The 15512-nt window shown below is 36.5% G+C and overlaps 1 protein-coding gene across 2 annotated transcripts in view; it reads left to right on the forward strand.

The window, feature by feature from the left end:
• Nucleotides 1-15512, forward strand: part of sm (heterogeneous nuclear ribonucleoprotein L) — a 162174-nt gene that overhangs the window by 62359 nt on the left and 84303 nt on the right. The window lies entirely within an intron of this gene.

Below are 15512 nucleotides of genomic sequence, written 5' to 3' on the forward strand. Positions count from 1 at the left end.
ATATTTATAATGATAAATCATACATAACTGCGTGAGAGACATAAATTATGCTAAATTATACAGGTTTCGGAGCTGTCGTATTTTCTTTCCAGCTATGAATTATTTGACGAACGTAAAATTTAATCTTTCGTTAAATTTAAAATGGAATCTAAATACAGAATTACTAAAATAAAGTAGAACGAAGGGATTTAATTTGATATTTATCAAGATGTTTTATGTTAAAAATTAAAAAGCCGCGACGGTTAATGGCTTTTGATTGAATTTCCTTTCATAATAATACATTCCAAATTTATCAGAGAATATTAATAGCGAAATATTGATTAATTTGTACCGAATGTTTCCATGAGAGTATTCAATCTGTTTAAAAAAAAAAAAAAATCTCTTTGATTTGTATAATTGTGATTTAATTCAGAATGACTTAGAGAATTTATTGACGCTATAACAGCTTCATATTCACTTGAGTGAGACGTGTATATCTTGCACGTGACAAGCAAAGTACGTATATATTTTTCACGCGTGATATAATGATGATATAACGACGAGACGATGCGTTTCTATAATTACGCGGCTCTCTCTCGTCGTTGTCGTAGATTGAATCTGAGTCAGCAAAAACTTAAATCGGCAATTTAAGCAACTTATCGTAATCAATGCACCCGACACTGTCGTAAATCTTGTAATTTAACGGTTGTAACAAACGAGCGCGACACAAGATGGATTAACCGGTTTTTATCTGATTCTACCTACCGCGCGCATTAGCGTGACACGGCAAACAGCTGCACTCTTTCACGCCTTTGTCGCGACTTTCACGCGAGAGGAATTAAGCCCCGTTCATACACAACGCCGCCATTGAACGAGCAAACATATTCCTTGCCTAAATTGCCCCCCGAAGAGAATCACTTTGACTAATTTTTTTTAAAATTACTTATCATATTTTTTCGAAACTTACACGACTGACTACTACAGGGTGTTTCACAGGTGGAGGTCAATCGCACGGAAGGTGATTGGGGGCACAAAAACAAGAAAAAAAAGTTGGTGTGAAGAAACGTAGAGATGCGTTGTTTTTTGAATTATTTCGTAATTTTTATGTTGAAATTTCAAATTGCTTTGTTTTCGAATTTTTTGTGGAAAAATTAGAAGAAGAGATGAGTCTTTTATGAGTTTTATAATTAAAGTTAAATAAAAGTTGTAGGCTGCTTTAGCGTTACACAGGATGCACCACCATGTGGAGATGCTCGCTTGACATTTCTTGGCGGAAATCAGGACTCCATAGTTGTGCAAAGATAAAACTCATAAAGATCATTTCTTTTAATTTTAACAAAAAAATCAAAAGCAAAGCAATTCCAACGTAAAAATGCGATAACTCGAAAACAATGCATTTTACCTCAAATCATATCAATTTTCTTGTTTTCGTATTCCCATTTATCTCCCGAGTGATCGACCTCGACTTATGGAACACCCTGCATTTCGATCAACGCGATCAACTTTTTTTCAACTTTTTCGTCAAACAGTAAGCTCGTATGCTTTATAAATCAGTTTCCTTTTTATTTGCACTTTTCCGTTAGGCGTCGTCAGCTTTAGCCCCACAAAGTCATGATTGGTTCCCGCTTTTTGCAAGGGATGCGATGTCAGCTCGCGATAGAGATGTTGAAAGGAACACCCGGCGCATTAGGCCCGTGGCGATGGTGGTAGGGAGAGAGAAGGCTGATGCCGCGCACAAAAGCACGTCTCTTCAGCGTGAACACGCTATTGTGCCTCAGAAAAACAGACGAAAAATGAACGGCGGAATATTAACGAGGCGCAACATTACACAATCGCTCGCTAATGAAAACGCGCGCCCCGCATCGGGATGCATCGAATATCGTTATCCTGCGAGTTTCAATAGTCCGGTGCAACGGTCTTCTCACGTTAGTTCGTGCTGATAAAATATTTTCGAAAGAAAGAAGAGAAGAATTCATAGGAAAAGAATCACGAAGGAATTTCTACGGAAGTCTGTATATCACTTGCCGATAAAAAGAGTCCCAAAATTTAATCAGTTTGAAATCCATTTATCTCTCTAGTGGGAAATGTCACTTTTTTTCAACGTTCCTTTTTACCTTTTCAACTTCAGGACTTCCTTTGTCCCGGACTAACTCCCTTTAAAACAGCCATCCGGTTTCTTCTTGCATAACAGAATTTAATTATGGCATAGCTCAAATAATGATAACGACAACGGTCAGCGATAACATTATTTTCTTGCTTGCTCGAGCAGGCAATTCGGAATTACTTCGATTCGCTGTTATCCTGCTCGATCGCTTCCTTGCCATCGACCGTGCGAGTCATATTGGAAAATGTTAGATATTTATTGTCGAAGGCCACTGTATTTTCCATTGGAATATCGCGCGCAGCTGCTTCTTCTGCAAGCTTTGGTAGTAACTTGAAATCATAAAGTATGATTAATCGACACCTTGATTTCTTTATAACGGACGATTTGATTTTTATTTTAGAAAAATTAAAGATAATCGTTTAATACAAAAATATTTACAATGAGCAAATATAATCAGATTACACAATTTTTTTCTCGGGAAGAAACGACGTTAAACACGTCAGAAGACATCAACCGAAGCAATACATAATAAATCACAATATGGTGAACTCGAAACTCGTTGTTAGATAAAAAAAAAAAAAGAAGAAATTATATAAATACCAATGATAAAAATTTAATAAAGCCGGATTATAATTCGGAGACAACTTGTATAATCCGAATAATATAAGACAAAGTCGCGGATGGAAAACGTCGCAGAAATTTGTCGGCAAAAATTTGGAATGGAAGGTATGCGCATACCAGAAAAACTCTAGAGGCGACGAGCTCATGCTAGAGCGACAAGCGAAAATAGAGTCGAAGGCAGAACCGAAAGCTCGAAATTGGATTTCAAGGCGGAGCCTGTCACAGGGTCTTACCCACTCCTTATCTCCTCATTGCCAATGGAAAGGTCTGCCAAATAGCTTGTTGGGAAGCGCGCGTCGGAAGCTTCCGTACGCTACGCATGAGCCACGTGAATCATGCGACGGATCTATGCGGATCCGCACGCGGGGATTCGATATCGCAGATGTATCGGATACATCGGAGGAACATATTTGAACAACTCCCCGTACTCACATCCCCCGCAAATCCCCCAAGCGTCGCGCCGACCCGCGTCCGCGAGTTCTGCCAAGAGTTCTCCAAGGGAGCTTTTCGTAAGAACAAACGTGGCCAGAATGACAATGTCGTATATCGATTACGATGCCGATCTTGCGGAGATTGCTCGGCGCATCCGCGTATGGAAATCTTCCGCGCGTTTAGAAAACGCGTGCTCTCTCTCGTCTGGAAGTTCAACATTCGCCTTTGAAAGCTACGGCGCAGCACTTCCCGAGCCCTTCCTTTTTTCATGATACAGACTCTTCTTTTCCAGAACAATCGATTTCCCATTCTCGCAACTATCATGAAGACTATGCCAATCTGTGGTGCGCCTTGGTTTCTCTTTCTCGATTTTTTTTTTTTTTTTTTTTTTTTTTTATAACTTTTTAAACATATGCAATTTTTTTAGTGAACATTTTTTTTTTTATATCTTTTCTCTCTTTGGAATTTGTTATTCTTGCTCAGGGACGTCATTAGTGATCTCGAAACATTCGTGGAATTAGCATGTTCCACCCATTGTTCCATTGTTCGACCGCCTTCTTTCTCTTTTCTTTTCTGAAATTTCTCCGCCTCGAGTTTCGTATTGCTGGCGCTGCAACTCGCATGATGTGTAAAACGTGCTTCCCCTTTACTCCATAACGCCCATGTTATCTCCGTGCTTCTCCTTTACTCCATAACGCCCACGTTATCTCCGTTCCTCGAGAGCAATGCAATATTCAAAGTTTCATTATTAAACTTTTGTTCGCCGCGAATCGGCGAAGAAACGAGACTGTTTATCGAAGTTGAAAAAGCCGATAGAGTCATTTGTTATTTAGACGGCAGTGAGTCGTCGATGTAACAGCTGTACTTTTTAATTACCCCATTTTTACTACGGAGCGTGAAGTCAGATTAATTTGAATGTCACGCGGCCGTTATCGCGCGACCGTCGCGCCGCTTCCGGGAGAACTTTAAACCGAATTAATTCCTTCTCGTCGCCGTATCATAATTCTCGGGATAACGATAAGACGAACGTGGCGCGAATCGCCGCGGCGAGAGGTCTTCATTCGGCGAGTACCTCGCAAAGGATGTCGACAGGTTGACAAAGTTGCTGCCGGCTCACCCCCACCCCCTCTCTCTCTCTCTCTCGCAAAACCGTTCGCGAATTTATCGCCAGGAATTGAAAGTATTTACCCACCATCGGGGGCGACATTAACGACGTGACGGCGCGAATGCGCGCGCCCGACTCATGTTTTACGAGATCCCCTAAAATCCAAAAGAGAGAGAAAGAGGAGACGAGGAGCGCGAAGAAAAAGAACGGCGAGAAGTGTCGAGTTCATGTAGAATATACGTCGGGACGATTGCCAACCCTTTAATCCGGGATTTCTTGATCAACCCGACTTTATGTCAACGCTAATTCGCTTAAACGTTGATTCGTTTTTTTTTTGTTGTTTTTTTTTTACAATTTGACTCCTTTTACTTCCGACGTTACAACTGTCTGGGTATCTGAGAGTCAGCTACATCGTACAAATTTTTACCCTTTGCTAAAGTGCACGCGAGAAAAATTTTAATTTCAAAGTGTATTTGCCACGCATATCATTAATGCTAAATGCGAAAGAGAATAATGTCCCCCTTGATTACATCGTACGAATTCTATTTTTTACTTATTTGTTTTGCATGACGTTGCGGTTCCCACCCGCGCAAATGGAAGAATGCAAATTTCGTAATTACTCATGGGGTATTACTCCATGTCGGACACTTCTTTCTGTATGAGGGAAATAACAGAGCACACTGCAGAAAACGAAGGCATAAAAAACAATTACTGGCTAGGTAAAAAAGGGCGGGATTTTGAAGATAATTTTCGCGTAATTTTCGGCAACTTTGTGGATTACTACCGTGGTTTCCGCGCGTTAGAGTACGCCATTGCAATCTTAAAATTACATTTTCAGGCAAGTGAATACGCCGCATTTCACTCATACCAATGGATTATCTCACTACCCATACTGGAGAATACCATACCGCTTTTGTTATATTTCGAAAAAACCGCGGTAATCAACATTTATATTAATTAAGGCTTCTTATCTTAAAGAGGCTGTACTTATTTTCGCGCTCGAGTTTTCGTTTAACGAAGGAAAATCCTGTTTTATATCGAGTCTTCTTTTTTCCACTTTGCTTTGTAAGAATATTAACAACCATTCATTTTGAAAACGTGTCAACGGACCGGTTTTACGCATATATTATGATACATTTTGGGGCTTCCGCCGGATCGTTTGTTATCATTATTGTAATTACTCGTCATTAAGTTCGCTACATGTTACATTGTAGCGACACGGTGCAACGTTTTAGTTATATCTCTTCGTTGTTCCCGCTGTTCTTCTATATGCCCCGTGTAATGGGCGGCAGTCACTGCATTTTATCCCCGTCTCCCGTATGCGAATGCACGCTTTTACTCCGAAGGCGGACATTATTGTTATTTCTGCCGTGTCATTTCGCGTGCGAATAACTACCTGGAATTACGACGTGAAATTGTGAAATTGCCGGATTACAAGTGCCCTAATGGAACGAACCTATACGCGTCGCGCCTGTAATATCGCAGTAATGTAATGCCATACTGTTACGCTGTAACCGCGCCGCGGTTGTTATTATTCTACATTTAGCCGTCACACCTTAACGCTTTATCATCTAATGCACTTTAACCCTCGGCTAATAAGAGCATTTAAACTCTCGTACGCAGCATTTTTGTGGAAATTTTTTCGCTCAAACAAGATATAAAGCCCCCAAGGGCTAAAATTGAATGTCGCGTAACGGGGGAATTTTTTTCTCGGATAATTCAATGCCTTGATAAAGCATGGAATAAGAAGGGAGGATGTGCGTCACGGCGGGGCCCGAACCAGTCGTGAAAACTCGTAATTATTTTGCGAAAAAATACCACCTCGGCCAGGAATCGAATCTGGATCTCCTGCTTACCGGACAGGCATCTTATCCCTTCGACTACCGAGGCATGTGATGATATTTATCGCAAATAACGTGTTTAAAATAACACGTCAACAATACAATGATACACACATATATATATATATATATTACGATATACATATATACATCTATTCTCTCGAATCCCCACCCGTACTCCAGAGAGATTATGGTCCTATTCTCTCGATGGATGCAGGTCGGACTACGGCGGCGACACCATCCAACGCCATTGGCAAATATACAAATAATCCTCCTGGAGCACGACAGGAGAGATTGCATGGCTCAAGTCCCCGAATGGAGAAAAAACCAAGGGAGGGAGGGTAAATTATGAGTATGAATAAAGATTTCACATATCCGTAGATTTCCAATCGTCGGCCATTTAATTTAGGAATTTGAATTTTGCAGGGAAGAAATAATCACGCGATTTTACGTGTCTCGTGAAAATGACAAACTCGTTAGCCGGCGTACTGTTTTATATGTTAATATAAATGCAAAATTATGTAATTATGTAGAAAATGTCATTATGTAATGTGACGTGATGCGTTTCTGCGCGTTAAATTGGATGCTTCACGTGGAAATTTATTAACGGCGCTTATTAACATTATTAATTATAATTGACTTTACCGATCGATATAAATATTCTTTATTATAAATGATCCAATGACTGAAATAATTATACAAATTAGCTGCATACGTTTCTACTTTAGGATCTCGTTCCAATGAGCTCGCTTCCACGAAACGAAATGTTAATTGTCCCCTTTTTACGGGAATTTTGAATTGCAAATTAACGGGAAACCGGGGGAATAAAAGAAGGAAACTTTACTTTCTAAGGCGCCGACGTCATTCGAGCCATTTCGGCCTTACGATCGCGACATTAAACGCCGCGTGAATTCGTTCCTCGTTAATATGCACCGATTAATTCGGTCACGAGTTATCGGTGTTAAATTCCGAAACGCGGCTGGCATGTGTCAGTCCGCGTGTCGGTGTGCGCGGGATGTCGGGAAATCTTACTTTTCGCTTTGAATTGCAAATTGCGCCGGCGAAACGGTCCGATTGCTCGTGGTTCTGCCGCGGATACAAGACGGAGCTTGGAAGTTTCTTCCGCGGGAAAAAGTATCCGGACTTGGTCGATTTGCCGCTCGCAGAAATGCGCATCATCAATCATCCCTCGTTCTCTCGACGACGAGCAACAAATCGAAAAATTATCTTATCGCAATAGCGAATCGCCGCGGATCATATTCAAATCGCTCGAAAATTCGAGGCTATTTATCCTCTCGAAAAAAAATTCGATTTGTTGATAACATAATAATATTTGATGTTGATATTAGAACTTCTTTTGACCTTTTTTTTTTTTACATTTAAATAAGCGGCATCAATCAGTTTATCTTTGAAGGCTCGGAATAGCTTAATTTATCACTGTCTTTCGAGAAGTGATTACGTCTACTTTAAAAGAAACTTGAAGCTGCTGAAAGATTTAAATTTAAATTTTTGAAATACAGCGAATATACGGAGCATCTCGGTAAATGAATCCGCCAGCTTTTCACTTGTACCGGAAGATTATTATATTTGATTTTGTCGTTATAATTAGAGTAATAGAAATTCCGTAGCATATATTTGCTTTTGGCAAATAACCCTTACACATTATTTGTATTAAACTCTTGCGGTTGGGTAATGGGAAGAGCCGTAAATTACGTGTACAGAGAAATTCCGTGAAATTATTCGGAATAGTACAGAGTAGCAACTCTGAATTAGATTTCTGTGAAATTAAGCAAATTTTATTATCATTTCGAATGCTATCTGGAATTGAAGGATGAGCCTTTATATATGGATAATATAAAATTATATATGCGTTATGGTAATCATAATTGGAAGGCAAATCTTCTCTCTCTTATTTCAATGTGCATAAGCGCCCAACGATAAATGTTAAGATTACATTGAATAAAATAGCATACGATTACTAGAGAACCCCGCCATGCTATATGCTGCTTTACTGCAGCTTTTCTAACGCGTAAATACGTAAAGATACGTAAAGGTATAAGCTTAAGAGCACTAACGGCGAACCGGATGGTGCATTACATTTCGTGGTACGTGACATAACTTGACACACTTTTACGTATTGCTAAAAGATAAGAATAACAAAAATATTACGATTTTAATGTCAGTTGTCTTGAAGATTAAGTTCAGTTGAGGAACCTTATCAAAATGTTAAAGTTACAATAATTCTCATATTATATGCGTGAACAAAATTAGTCAATAATAGTTAAGAATTTACACAGGTCAAATCCATAACTGCATCTATACACATACCAATTTGTTATCTATTATTGATTTTTATAACTAAAATAATAGAATGATGAATGATTTTCATTATACATTTTGACTAATTATACATTTTGAATTTTATATCTAGAAGTTGTAATGCAATTATTACTTGATATTAACAAATTGATAGTTGAACATTTTAATTGTTATATAAAGAGTTACTCAACTTTTGTTAAAAAAAAAAAGTTCAGAGAATTATTCCACTTATTTAAAAAAAAAAAATCATCTATTAAATCTAACTAGTTTGACAACGTCATTTTGTGATCGGAAACTAGAAAGTAATTTATTACTACCATTATTTTCCCGGAAATTTTTACATTTTAAAAAGCGTAAAGTCATGCGATTTTATTAAAGCGCAAAAATAAATTGTCATTTTTTGTGATAATTTAAATTCCATCTTCTTGACGTATTAAAATCGCGAAGATTTATTGAAATATCGCAATGAAATATCGGAACGTAAAAATTTGGGAAAAGATCTTGATATAATATTAAAGATTATCAATTATAATTTTTAATTTGCACGAATTATTCGACGTGAGAACGGAAGTATAAATTTTATTCTTGAAATAAATGTTAATGTACATTTATTGTCATTTGAGGCCACAAGTAGCAGAATTTTCAGAGCGTGAATCTGTTTTGTACGATACGACGAATATTTTTCGACTATTTGTCACAAATCATGCCTGTTGCGACATACGGCAATATTATTGCGTACAGAAGGTCACCGCCCTCGCTTTCACCCCCTAGACGCAGAACGATTATTGTTATCCGTGCGACAAGAGTAGCTGTGTGTGTGTGCGTCGTACTGTTCTTTAAAACATGTTTCTCATGAATCATAAGTTTGCCGGATTAATTCACAAAGCACTTGTCGAAGTGAGAAAATCAAAGCGAATATTTCACGCGACTCTATTATACAAATAAAAATTAAAGAGAGGAAAAAGAAGATGAGAATTCTGCGAGCTATTTATTTTTTTGTCGATAGGTAGATTTGAATTGATACAATGCGAATACACAAAAAAGGATAAGGTGAAATAATTCAAAATTAGATAAACCGACTCGAGTCAAATATGAGAGTGAACTGATTGTTTAAGAAAAATTTTAGTGCTTTTCTTAATATCTTGCTTGTCTTAAATGAATATTAAAAATGAACAAAAAACATAATTTAGTTTTATAACATTTATAAAATCAATTTAATCATTATTGATAAGAAATGAATATAATAATAAAATTAATTGAAGAATTTTATAATCACGATGAAATAAATTTACAATAAAGTAAAATAATTTTAATATTGGTAGAATTTTTTTACAAAATAACGGGAACTCAATAAATAGTTGTTGATTATAATTTCGAGGTAAATTTCACTTTGTCTTTGAATCAAATAATTTTCGATAAATATTATTTTATTTTGAAAACCAATTTTGTAGATTCATTTTCAAGACAACACCATCACTTCATTAGAATACAATTCGGAAATGTTATATCTTTTATTCTATTCATTAGTTATGAAAAATAGAACTCCACTGTGTTGGCAATACCGCGTAATTATTTTAGTTTCATCATGGATTTAACTGTTGGCTAAATCTTTTAGGATAATTTATTACGGCGATCTATTATTTGATTTAATTTCTATTAATTTAAACTTGATAGTATAACTAAATTTGCACAATTCTGGAGACTTAGTTCTTTTCTTTGAATTTTTTTTCAATGTGTTTTGGTGTTGGCGGTGATTTAGCTTAGCATAGCTTGGAGTTTATTGTTTGTTTCTCGCGACAATACCCGCCAAGGTTGTTGCGAAACACGCGGCTTGTTATCAGTCGGGTGGCGAGAGTCGAACAGATAACGTGTGTCGTTATTTCTTGAAACACGGTCGCTGAAGTATCAGGAGATTCCGAATGCGATTATTTTCGATGAGCAATCGACGATTATCATATCGCACTTTTCCTACTATCAATCATTTGCGAACCTTTTTAGAGATTTAACATTTACTAAAAGCAGTTATTTTTCGTGTTTTAAAAAATAAATCTCAAAGCAGCGTTTATAGGCGAGAATGATTTCTTAATATATCTCGATTTAAATATATTGTGCTTAAAATTCTTTGTCGAGACGAATGAGTGTGAATTGTCAAATCAGATAACTAAAGTCGTACATATTTTTTCGCGTTATATTTTCGCAGCGCAGCGAAAATGCGCCTCGCGTGCGATTAACGCGTCGAGAATGCCGCGAAAAGTACCGCACAGTCGTCATGTTCCAGTGATTAGTGCACACGCGATCGTAATTAATGTTTCGCGAATAAGTTTGAGTGCTACGAAGGAGAAACGAAGAAATCTAACTTAATCTGAGAGAAACAGAAAGAGGAAGACGAGGAGAAGGAAGACGAAACTTGGAAAGGCGACGGTAAAGTAAGCAGTAATTTGTATTATTTATAACATGTTATTTATTTATTATTATAACATGTACTATTTATAACATGTTATTTATCTGAAAGTTTTTTAAATATTACGTAATTATTCTGAAGATTATATAGTTATTTTAAAGACCATAATTTGAATGTCTATATGTATTTGCATTTCATAATTCAATGTAGTTTGCGACGAGTTAAGTTTGCTCTGTTATTATGCGTTGTATCGATGACATTATTATTTTGTTAATTTATATATATATATATATATATATATATATATATATATAATAGATTTATATAAATGAAAATTATATAGAATATATATATATATATATATATATATATATATATAAGATGCTAATCTAAGAATATAAAAATATTGAAGATAAATACAAAGTTTCGTTGATCCATTGTCTCAAAATGAATAAACTAAATTGATATTTTGTCATGGGATATTTTAATTTTTATCAATTTATTTACACGTAAATTCACTTATACGAAACTCATTAATGTATCAGCCAAATGGAAAAAAAATATTTTACAATTAAAGTTTAATAAAAAATAAAAATGATAGAGTGAATTGTTTTCGACAATTGTGTGATAAAGACGCTATCATTCTTCGTGATTTTTGCCAAATACTTTAGATATGTTTCTTAAAAAGACTTGAGAATGAACGATATATTAATGTTTTTCAGATTAATTAATTGCATTATGACATTAATTTTTTGAGTTTATTGCTTATAAATAAATAATAAAAAGGATAAAATGATCTGTAAAATTACTGACATCCATCTCCAAACTTTTATTCAAATTCCTTCGTGATATTCATATCTTATGAACCAGAGATTAGGATTGAAAATTAAGATATTTACATATTATATATGAAATAAAAATAGAAGGATTTATCTGTGCGCGGTATATATAGATATAGTTAATTGAACAATGAAAATTAATGTTAGATAACAAATTGGTGCAAACGCGATTATGAACATGAATACGCGAACTTCAAGTGTCATTATTAAATACTTTTAAGAGCACCTTACATAATTTTAAAAACGTGTGTTTTATAATGGACATTAATGAAACGCGTCCAGCGTGAAACACGCTGTATACCCGACACCTATAAAAAACTTTTGTAAACAGCGTCATAAAAGTTCTCGGTACACTTTGATTTTGCATTTAATGGTTTTGAATCGCCGCACGAAAGCTCACTCGCTTCGATATACCGAGCAACCTTTGAGCTCACACTGTTCACAACTCGATAGAGGGAAGATGAGAGTTGTCGGCTGTTACCGGAGAGTGGAAGGTCGATAACACCGATGAACTTTTTATGAAACTTTAATAACAGCGGGGGGGGGTGTAAATAAGTTGGTTTCTTGCGCGGCATCTCGGGCCGGAGATCTCTCGAGCTATTAAGAAACTTCTCGATTGATATCGAAGGCCCGCCAAGTGCGAGGGATCGCTCGATGATCCTTCATCCCAATTAAAGCCGTCGATGTAGCCGACGTGCCTCGCCTGCAATTCGTGCGGGATTAATTACCTACGTTGATTAAAGCTCGCCGCGGCAGCTCGCGACGTTTATTGGCCGATCGTGTTTGGCCGTCGGAGTCTGGCTAATTTATTTCTATAATCCTGTTTACGGATATTCCGCCTGTGTTACCCAGTACATTGCACTTTGCTCGAAAATAAAAATTTATTTCCGTACATTCTATTATTTTCACATGCGCTCATCAAACATTTCTACATATTATATATATTTTTTTTAATCTTCGCCCAGAAAATTTCAATGTTTCTCTGCTGTGAAACATTTTAATACTTGCGTTTAATATTTGCCCGGACATTATAATTAATTACAGTTGAAAAATAGCAGATTTTAAATATTTTAGCTGATGAAACATTTGAATTTCTGTATAGTTTGCTTTTAAAATTATTAATTACTATCATCAATTTAACATTCATTTACTTGCGCGATAAATAAACGCGAAAAGTAAAGTATTACTAAATTTTTTGCAATAATTGAAATACATAAATTGAAATTAAGATAATCGTGAACAAACGCAACCATAATTTTTCATGAAAGTATAACTGTGCATTTTAATTATTTCGGCTTTTTTCGAATTTGAAAAACGAAAATTGTATTTTGTTGTAAAAATTGCCCTATTAATTTAATTTTATATTTTTGGGGTTATAGAATACAGCACGATTATTAGATTTATTTTAGATTTAAGGCAGCACCGCCTTACGTCATCACGTCTACGATCGTATCAATTGCATATGTGCGCTCATTGTTTCCATGGCTGTTTGGAATCCGGTGTTTTCGAGGCGATGTCAGCGGAAAATTAACGCGAGATTCGTACGTGTGCCTGTTCGAACGTGACGAGCGTTATGCATAATAAAAAGAGAATGGCTAATGGCAGAAGCCGACACGCGTAAAGCGGCACGAAATGGCGATAATTAAATTTTCCTCCGCGCGCATTTCTGTCATGCGATGATTACGCCTCGAAATGCGTTCGCTGGAAATATATTTTTAATGCGCTTTTGTCCTCTCGCGGGGCAATTGTTGAATTTTTAACATTTTTCTTTTTTACTTTACAACGTTATTAATGATACGATTTAACGGTCCTAACGATCTCGCGTTTCTTTTATACACGAAATGCTAATTTAAAACATCCGGGTATAATTAATAAATTTAAAAATAAAAAATTTAGAGATAATTAGAGGTAAATAAACAAAAATATATATATATTTATTACAAAACTTTGTCTTAAAGAAATAAATAGTTTTTCAGCGAGTTAAAGTACGAGAAAAACTTTGAACAAATCCGAACTCTTTGAGCAAATATTTGTAATCCTAGTCTACGTGATTTCCGCTTCTACTTTGTGGACCGTGATTTCCTTTTCTTGAAAATGTCGACCGACGAGTTGTTTTTCACTGAGAAGGATGGATGGTGGCTATCCACTTGATGAAACAGCGCTTTCACGTGGAGATTATTCGAGAAAAATACGCAGAAATAAAAGCAATCGCGTTATATTAATGCCTTCTAATTTTACATCGAAATTCGAACGAAGCATACGTTCTTGTTAATTGTTAACCCGATAACGTAATTACAAACTTCATGAATATGATATTTCTCGAATATCACTACTACGGATATCGGGAATTGATAATTAGGTTAGGAACAGAGTTAATAACATAACGTCGATAAAACCATGTTTGTATTAACATGATAATTTCTCAATTTTTTTTCGACGTGATATCGAACCACCGAGGAATTAAAGCTTCATCTCGCGTATATATTTCACGTAGATTGAGACTCGAGTAGATGAAAGGATCGTCCGGTTTTTACTTTAATCGAGAAATCATGGCCCACTTCGTTGTTATCTGTCATAAGTTTTACGGCAGTCCGTGGATAATGCCACGACAAATCCAATACATTCATCTTACAAAGCAGATAAGAAGGCATACCGTGCGCAGTCGGGCGGAGAATTATTGTAGCGCTTTACTGCGGCCGCGCGGCGCATTGTGGGTCGGCTCACAAAGCCGAGGAAAAATGCATTTTCGCCGCGCGCACGGATAGACAGCCCCGGTAATATCTACCCGGGAAAGATAGATAGCCCGTGTCGTGTTTCGCAGTTTTCGTACGTACTCCACCGGATCTCTATCCGGAGTTATGCACGCGAAATCCGACTCCGCTCCAGTTCCGTAAATATTTTATCCAGCCGTTTCGCCGTTTAATCACCGCCCCCCCCCCCCCGTTGTAAGGTCCCCGTAATCGGCCCTCGTTGTAAAGGCTATTAAAAACGACGTGATTTTCTCTAGAATGTCTTTGCTCGTGCGTTATAATTTATGGATGCGCGCGCGCGCGCTTCAAAGTTACCACGCAAGATTTTACGAGCGCGTTTTCCCGCGAGTTTCCTTTCATGGTCGACCCACATAGTCCATCGGGGGTCTCTCTCGCGCTAATTTCAAGGAACGCACGTGAAACACCGTGTAAGTACGGACCGTATATAATTTTCGGGAAGTCTTACGGGTAGTTAATAAAGCCATTAGAGTCCTGCGAGTTGCAATTTAAATTTATGGCTGAAAAGTGTAATTTAATTATAACAACGCAAAGAGATAGTATCAATTTTGATTTAGCGATATTAATTGGCAATTGTTTCGTTTCGCTTTACCGTAAAATTTAATATAATGCGCGACATGGTTTTCCATTAATATATATTACACCACTTCCGTTTCGAGTTATTTGGGAAATAATTTTGTTAATATTGCAGATTATATTATGTAATTTGAATATAAGTATCATCAAAACCGTTGATATAGCGATGACAAAAATTTGAAAATTTGTATTATGCGAGAAATGAAATATTTCTCTATTTATTTATATATATATATATATATGTGTTCAATAACGCCTAAATCTATATATAATAAACAATGAATTAGAATATCGGCGAAAGAGTTTATGCGCCATAGATTTGTTTGATTTATTTCCTGCGGAAGCGCAAGCACAAGAAAATAATTTCACTCCGCAGACTGGCAGGTAGATAAAAGAATGTTTCATCATTTTCTCCCGATATTTCTCTCCCGGCGAATAGCAATGCTGACCTTTTCACGAAGTATATCGCGAATCGCGGAATGGTTTAATTTCCACCCTACGCGAATTCCAATTTTAATTTATGACGC

Source organism: Pogonomyrmex barbatus, unplaced genomic scaffold (assembly GCF_055798465.1).
Source record: "Pogonomyrmex barbatus isolate J1 unplaced genomic scaffold, ASM5579846v1 scaffold2, whole genome shotgun sequence".
Taxonomy (NCBI): domain Eukaryota; kingdom Metazoa; phylum Arthropoda; class Insecta; order Hymenoptera; family Formicidae; genus Pogonomyrmex; species Pogonomyrmex barbatus.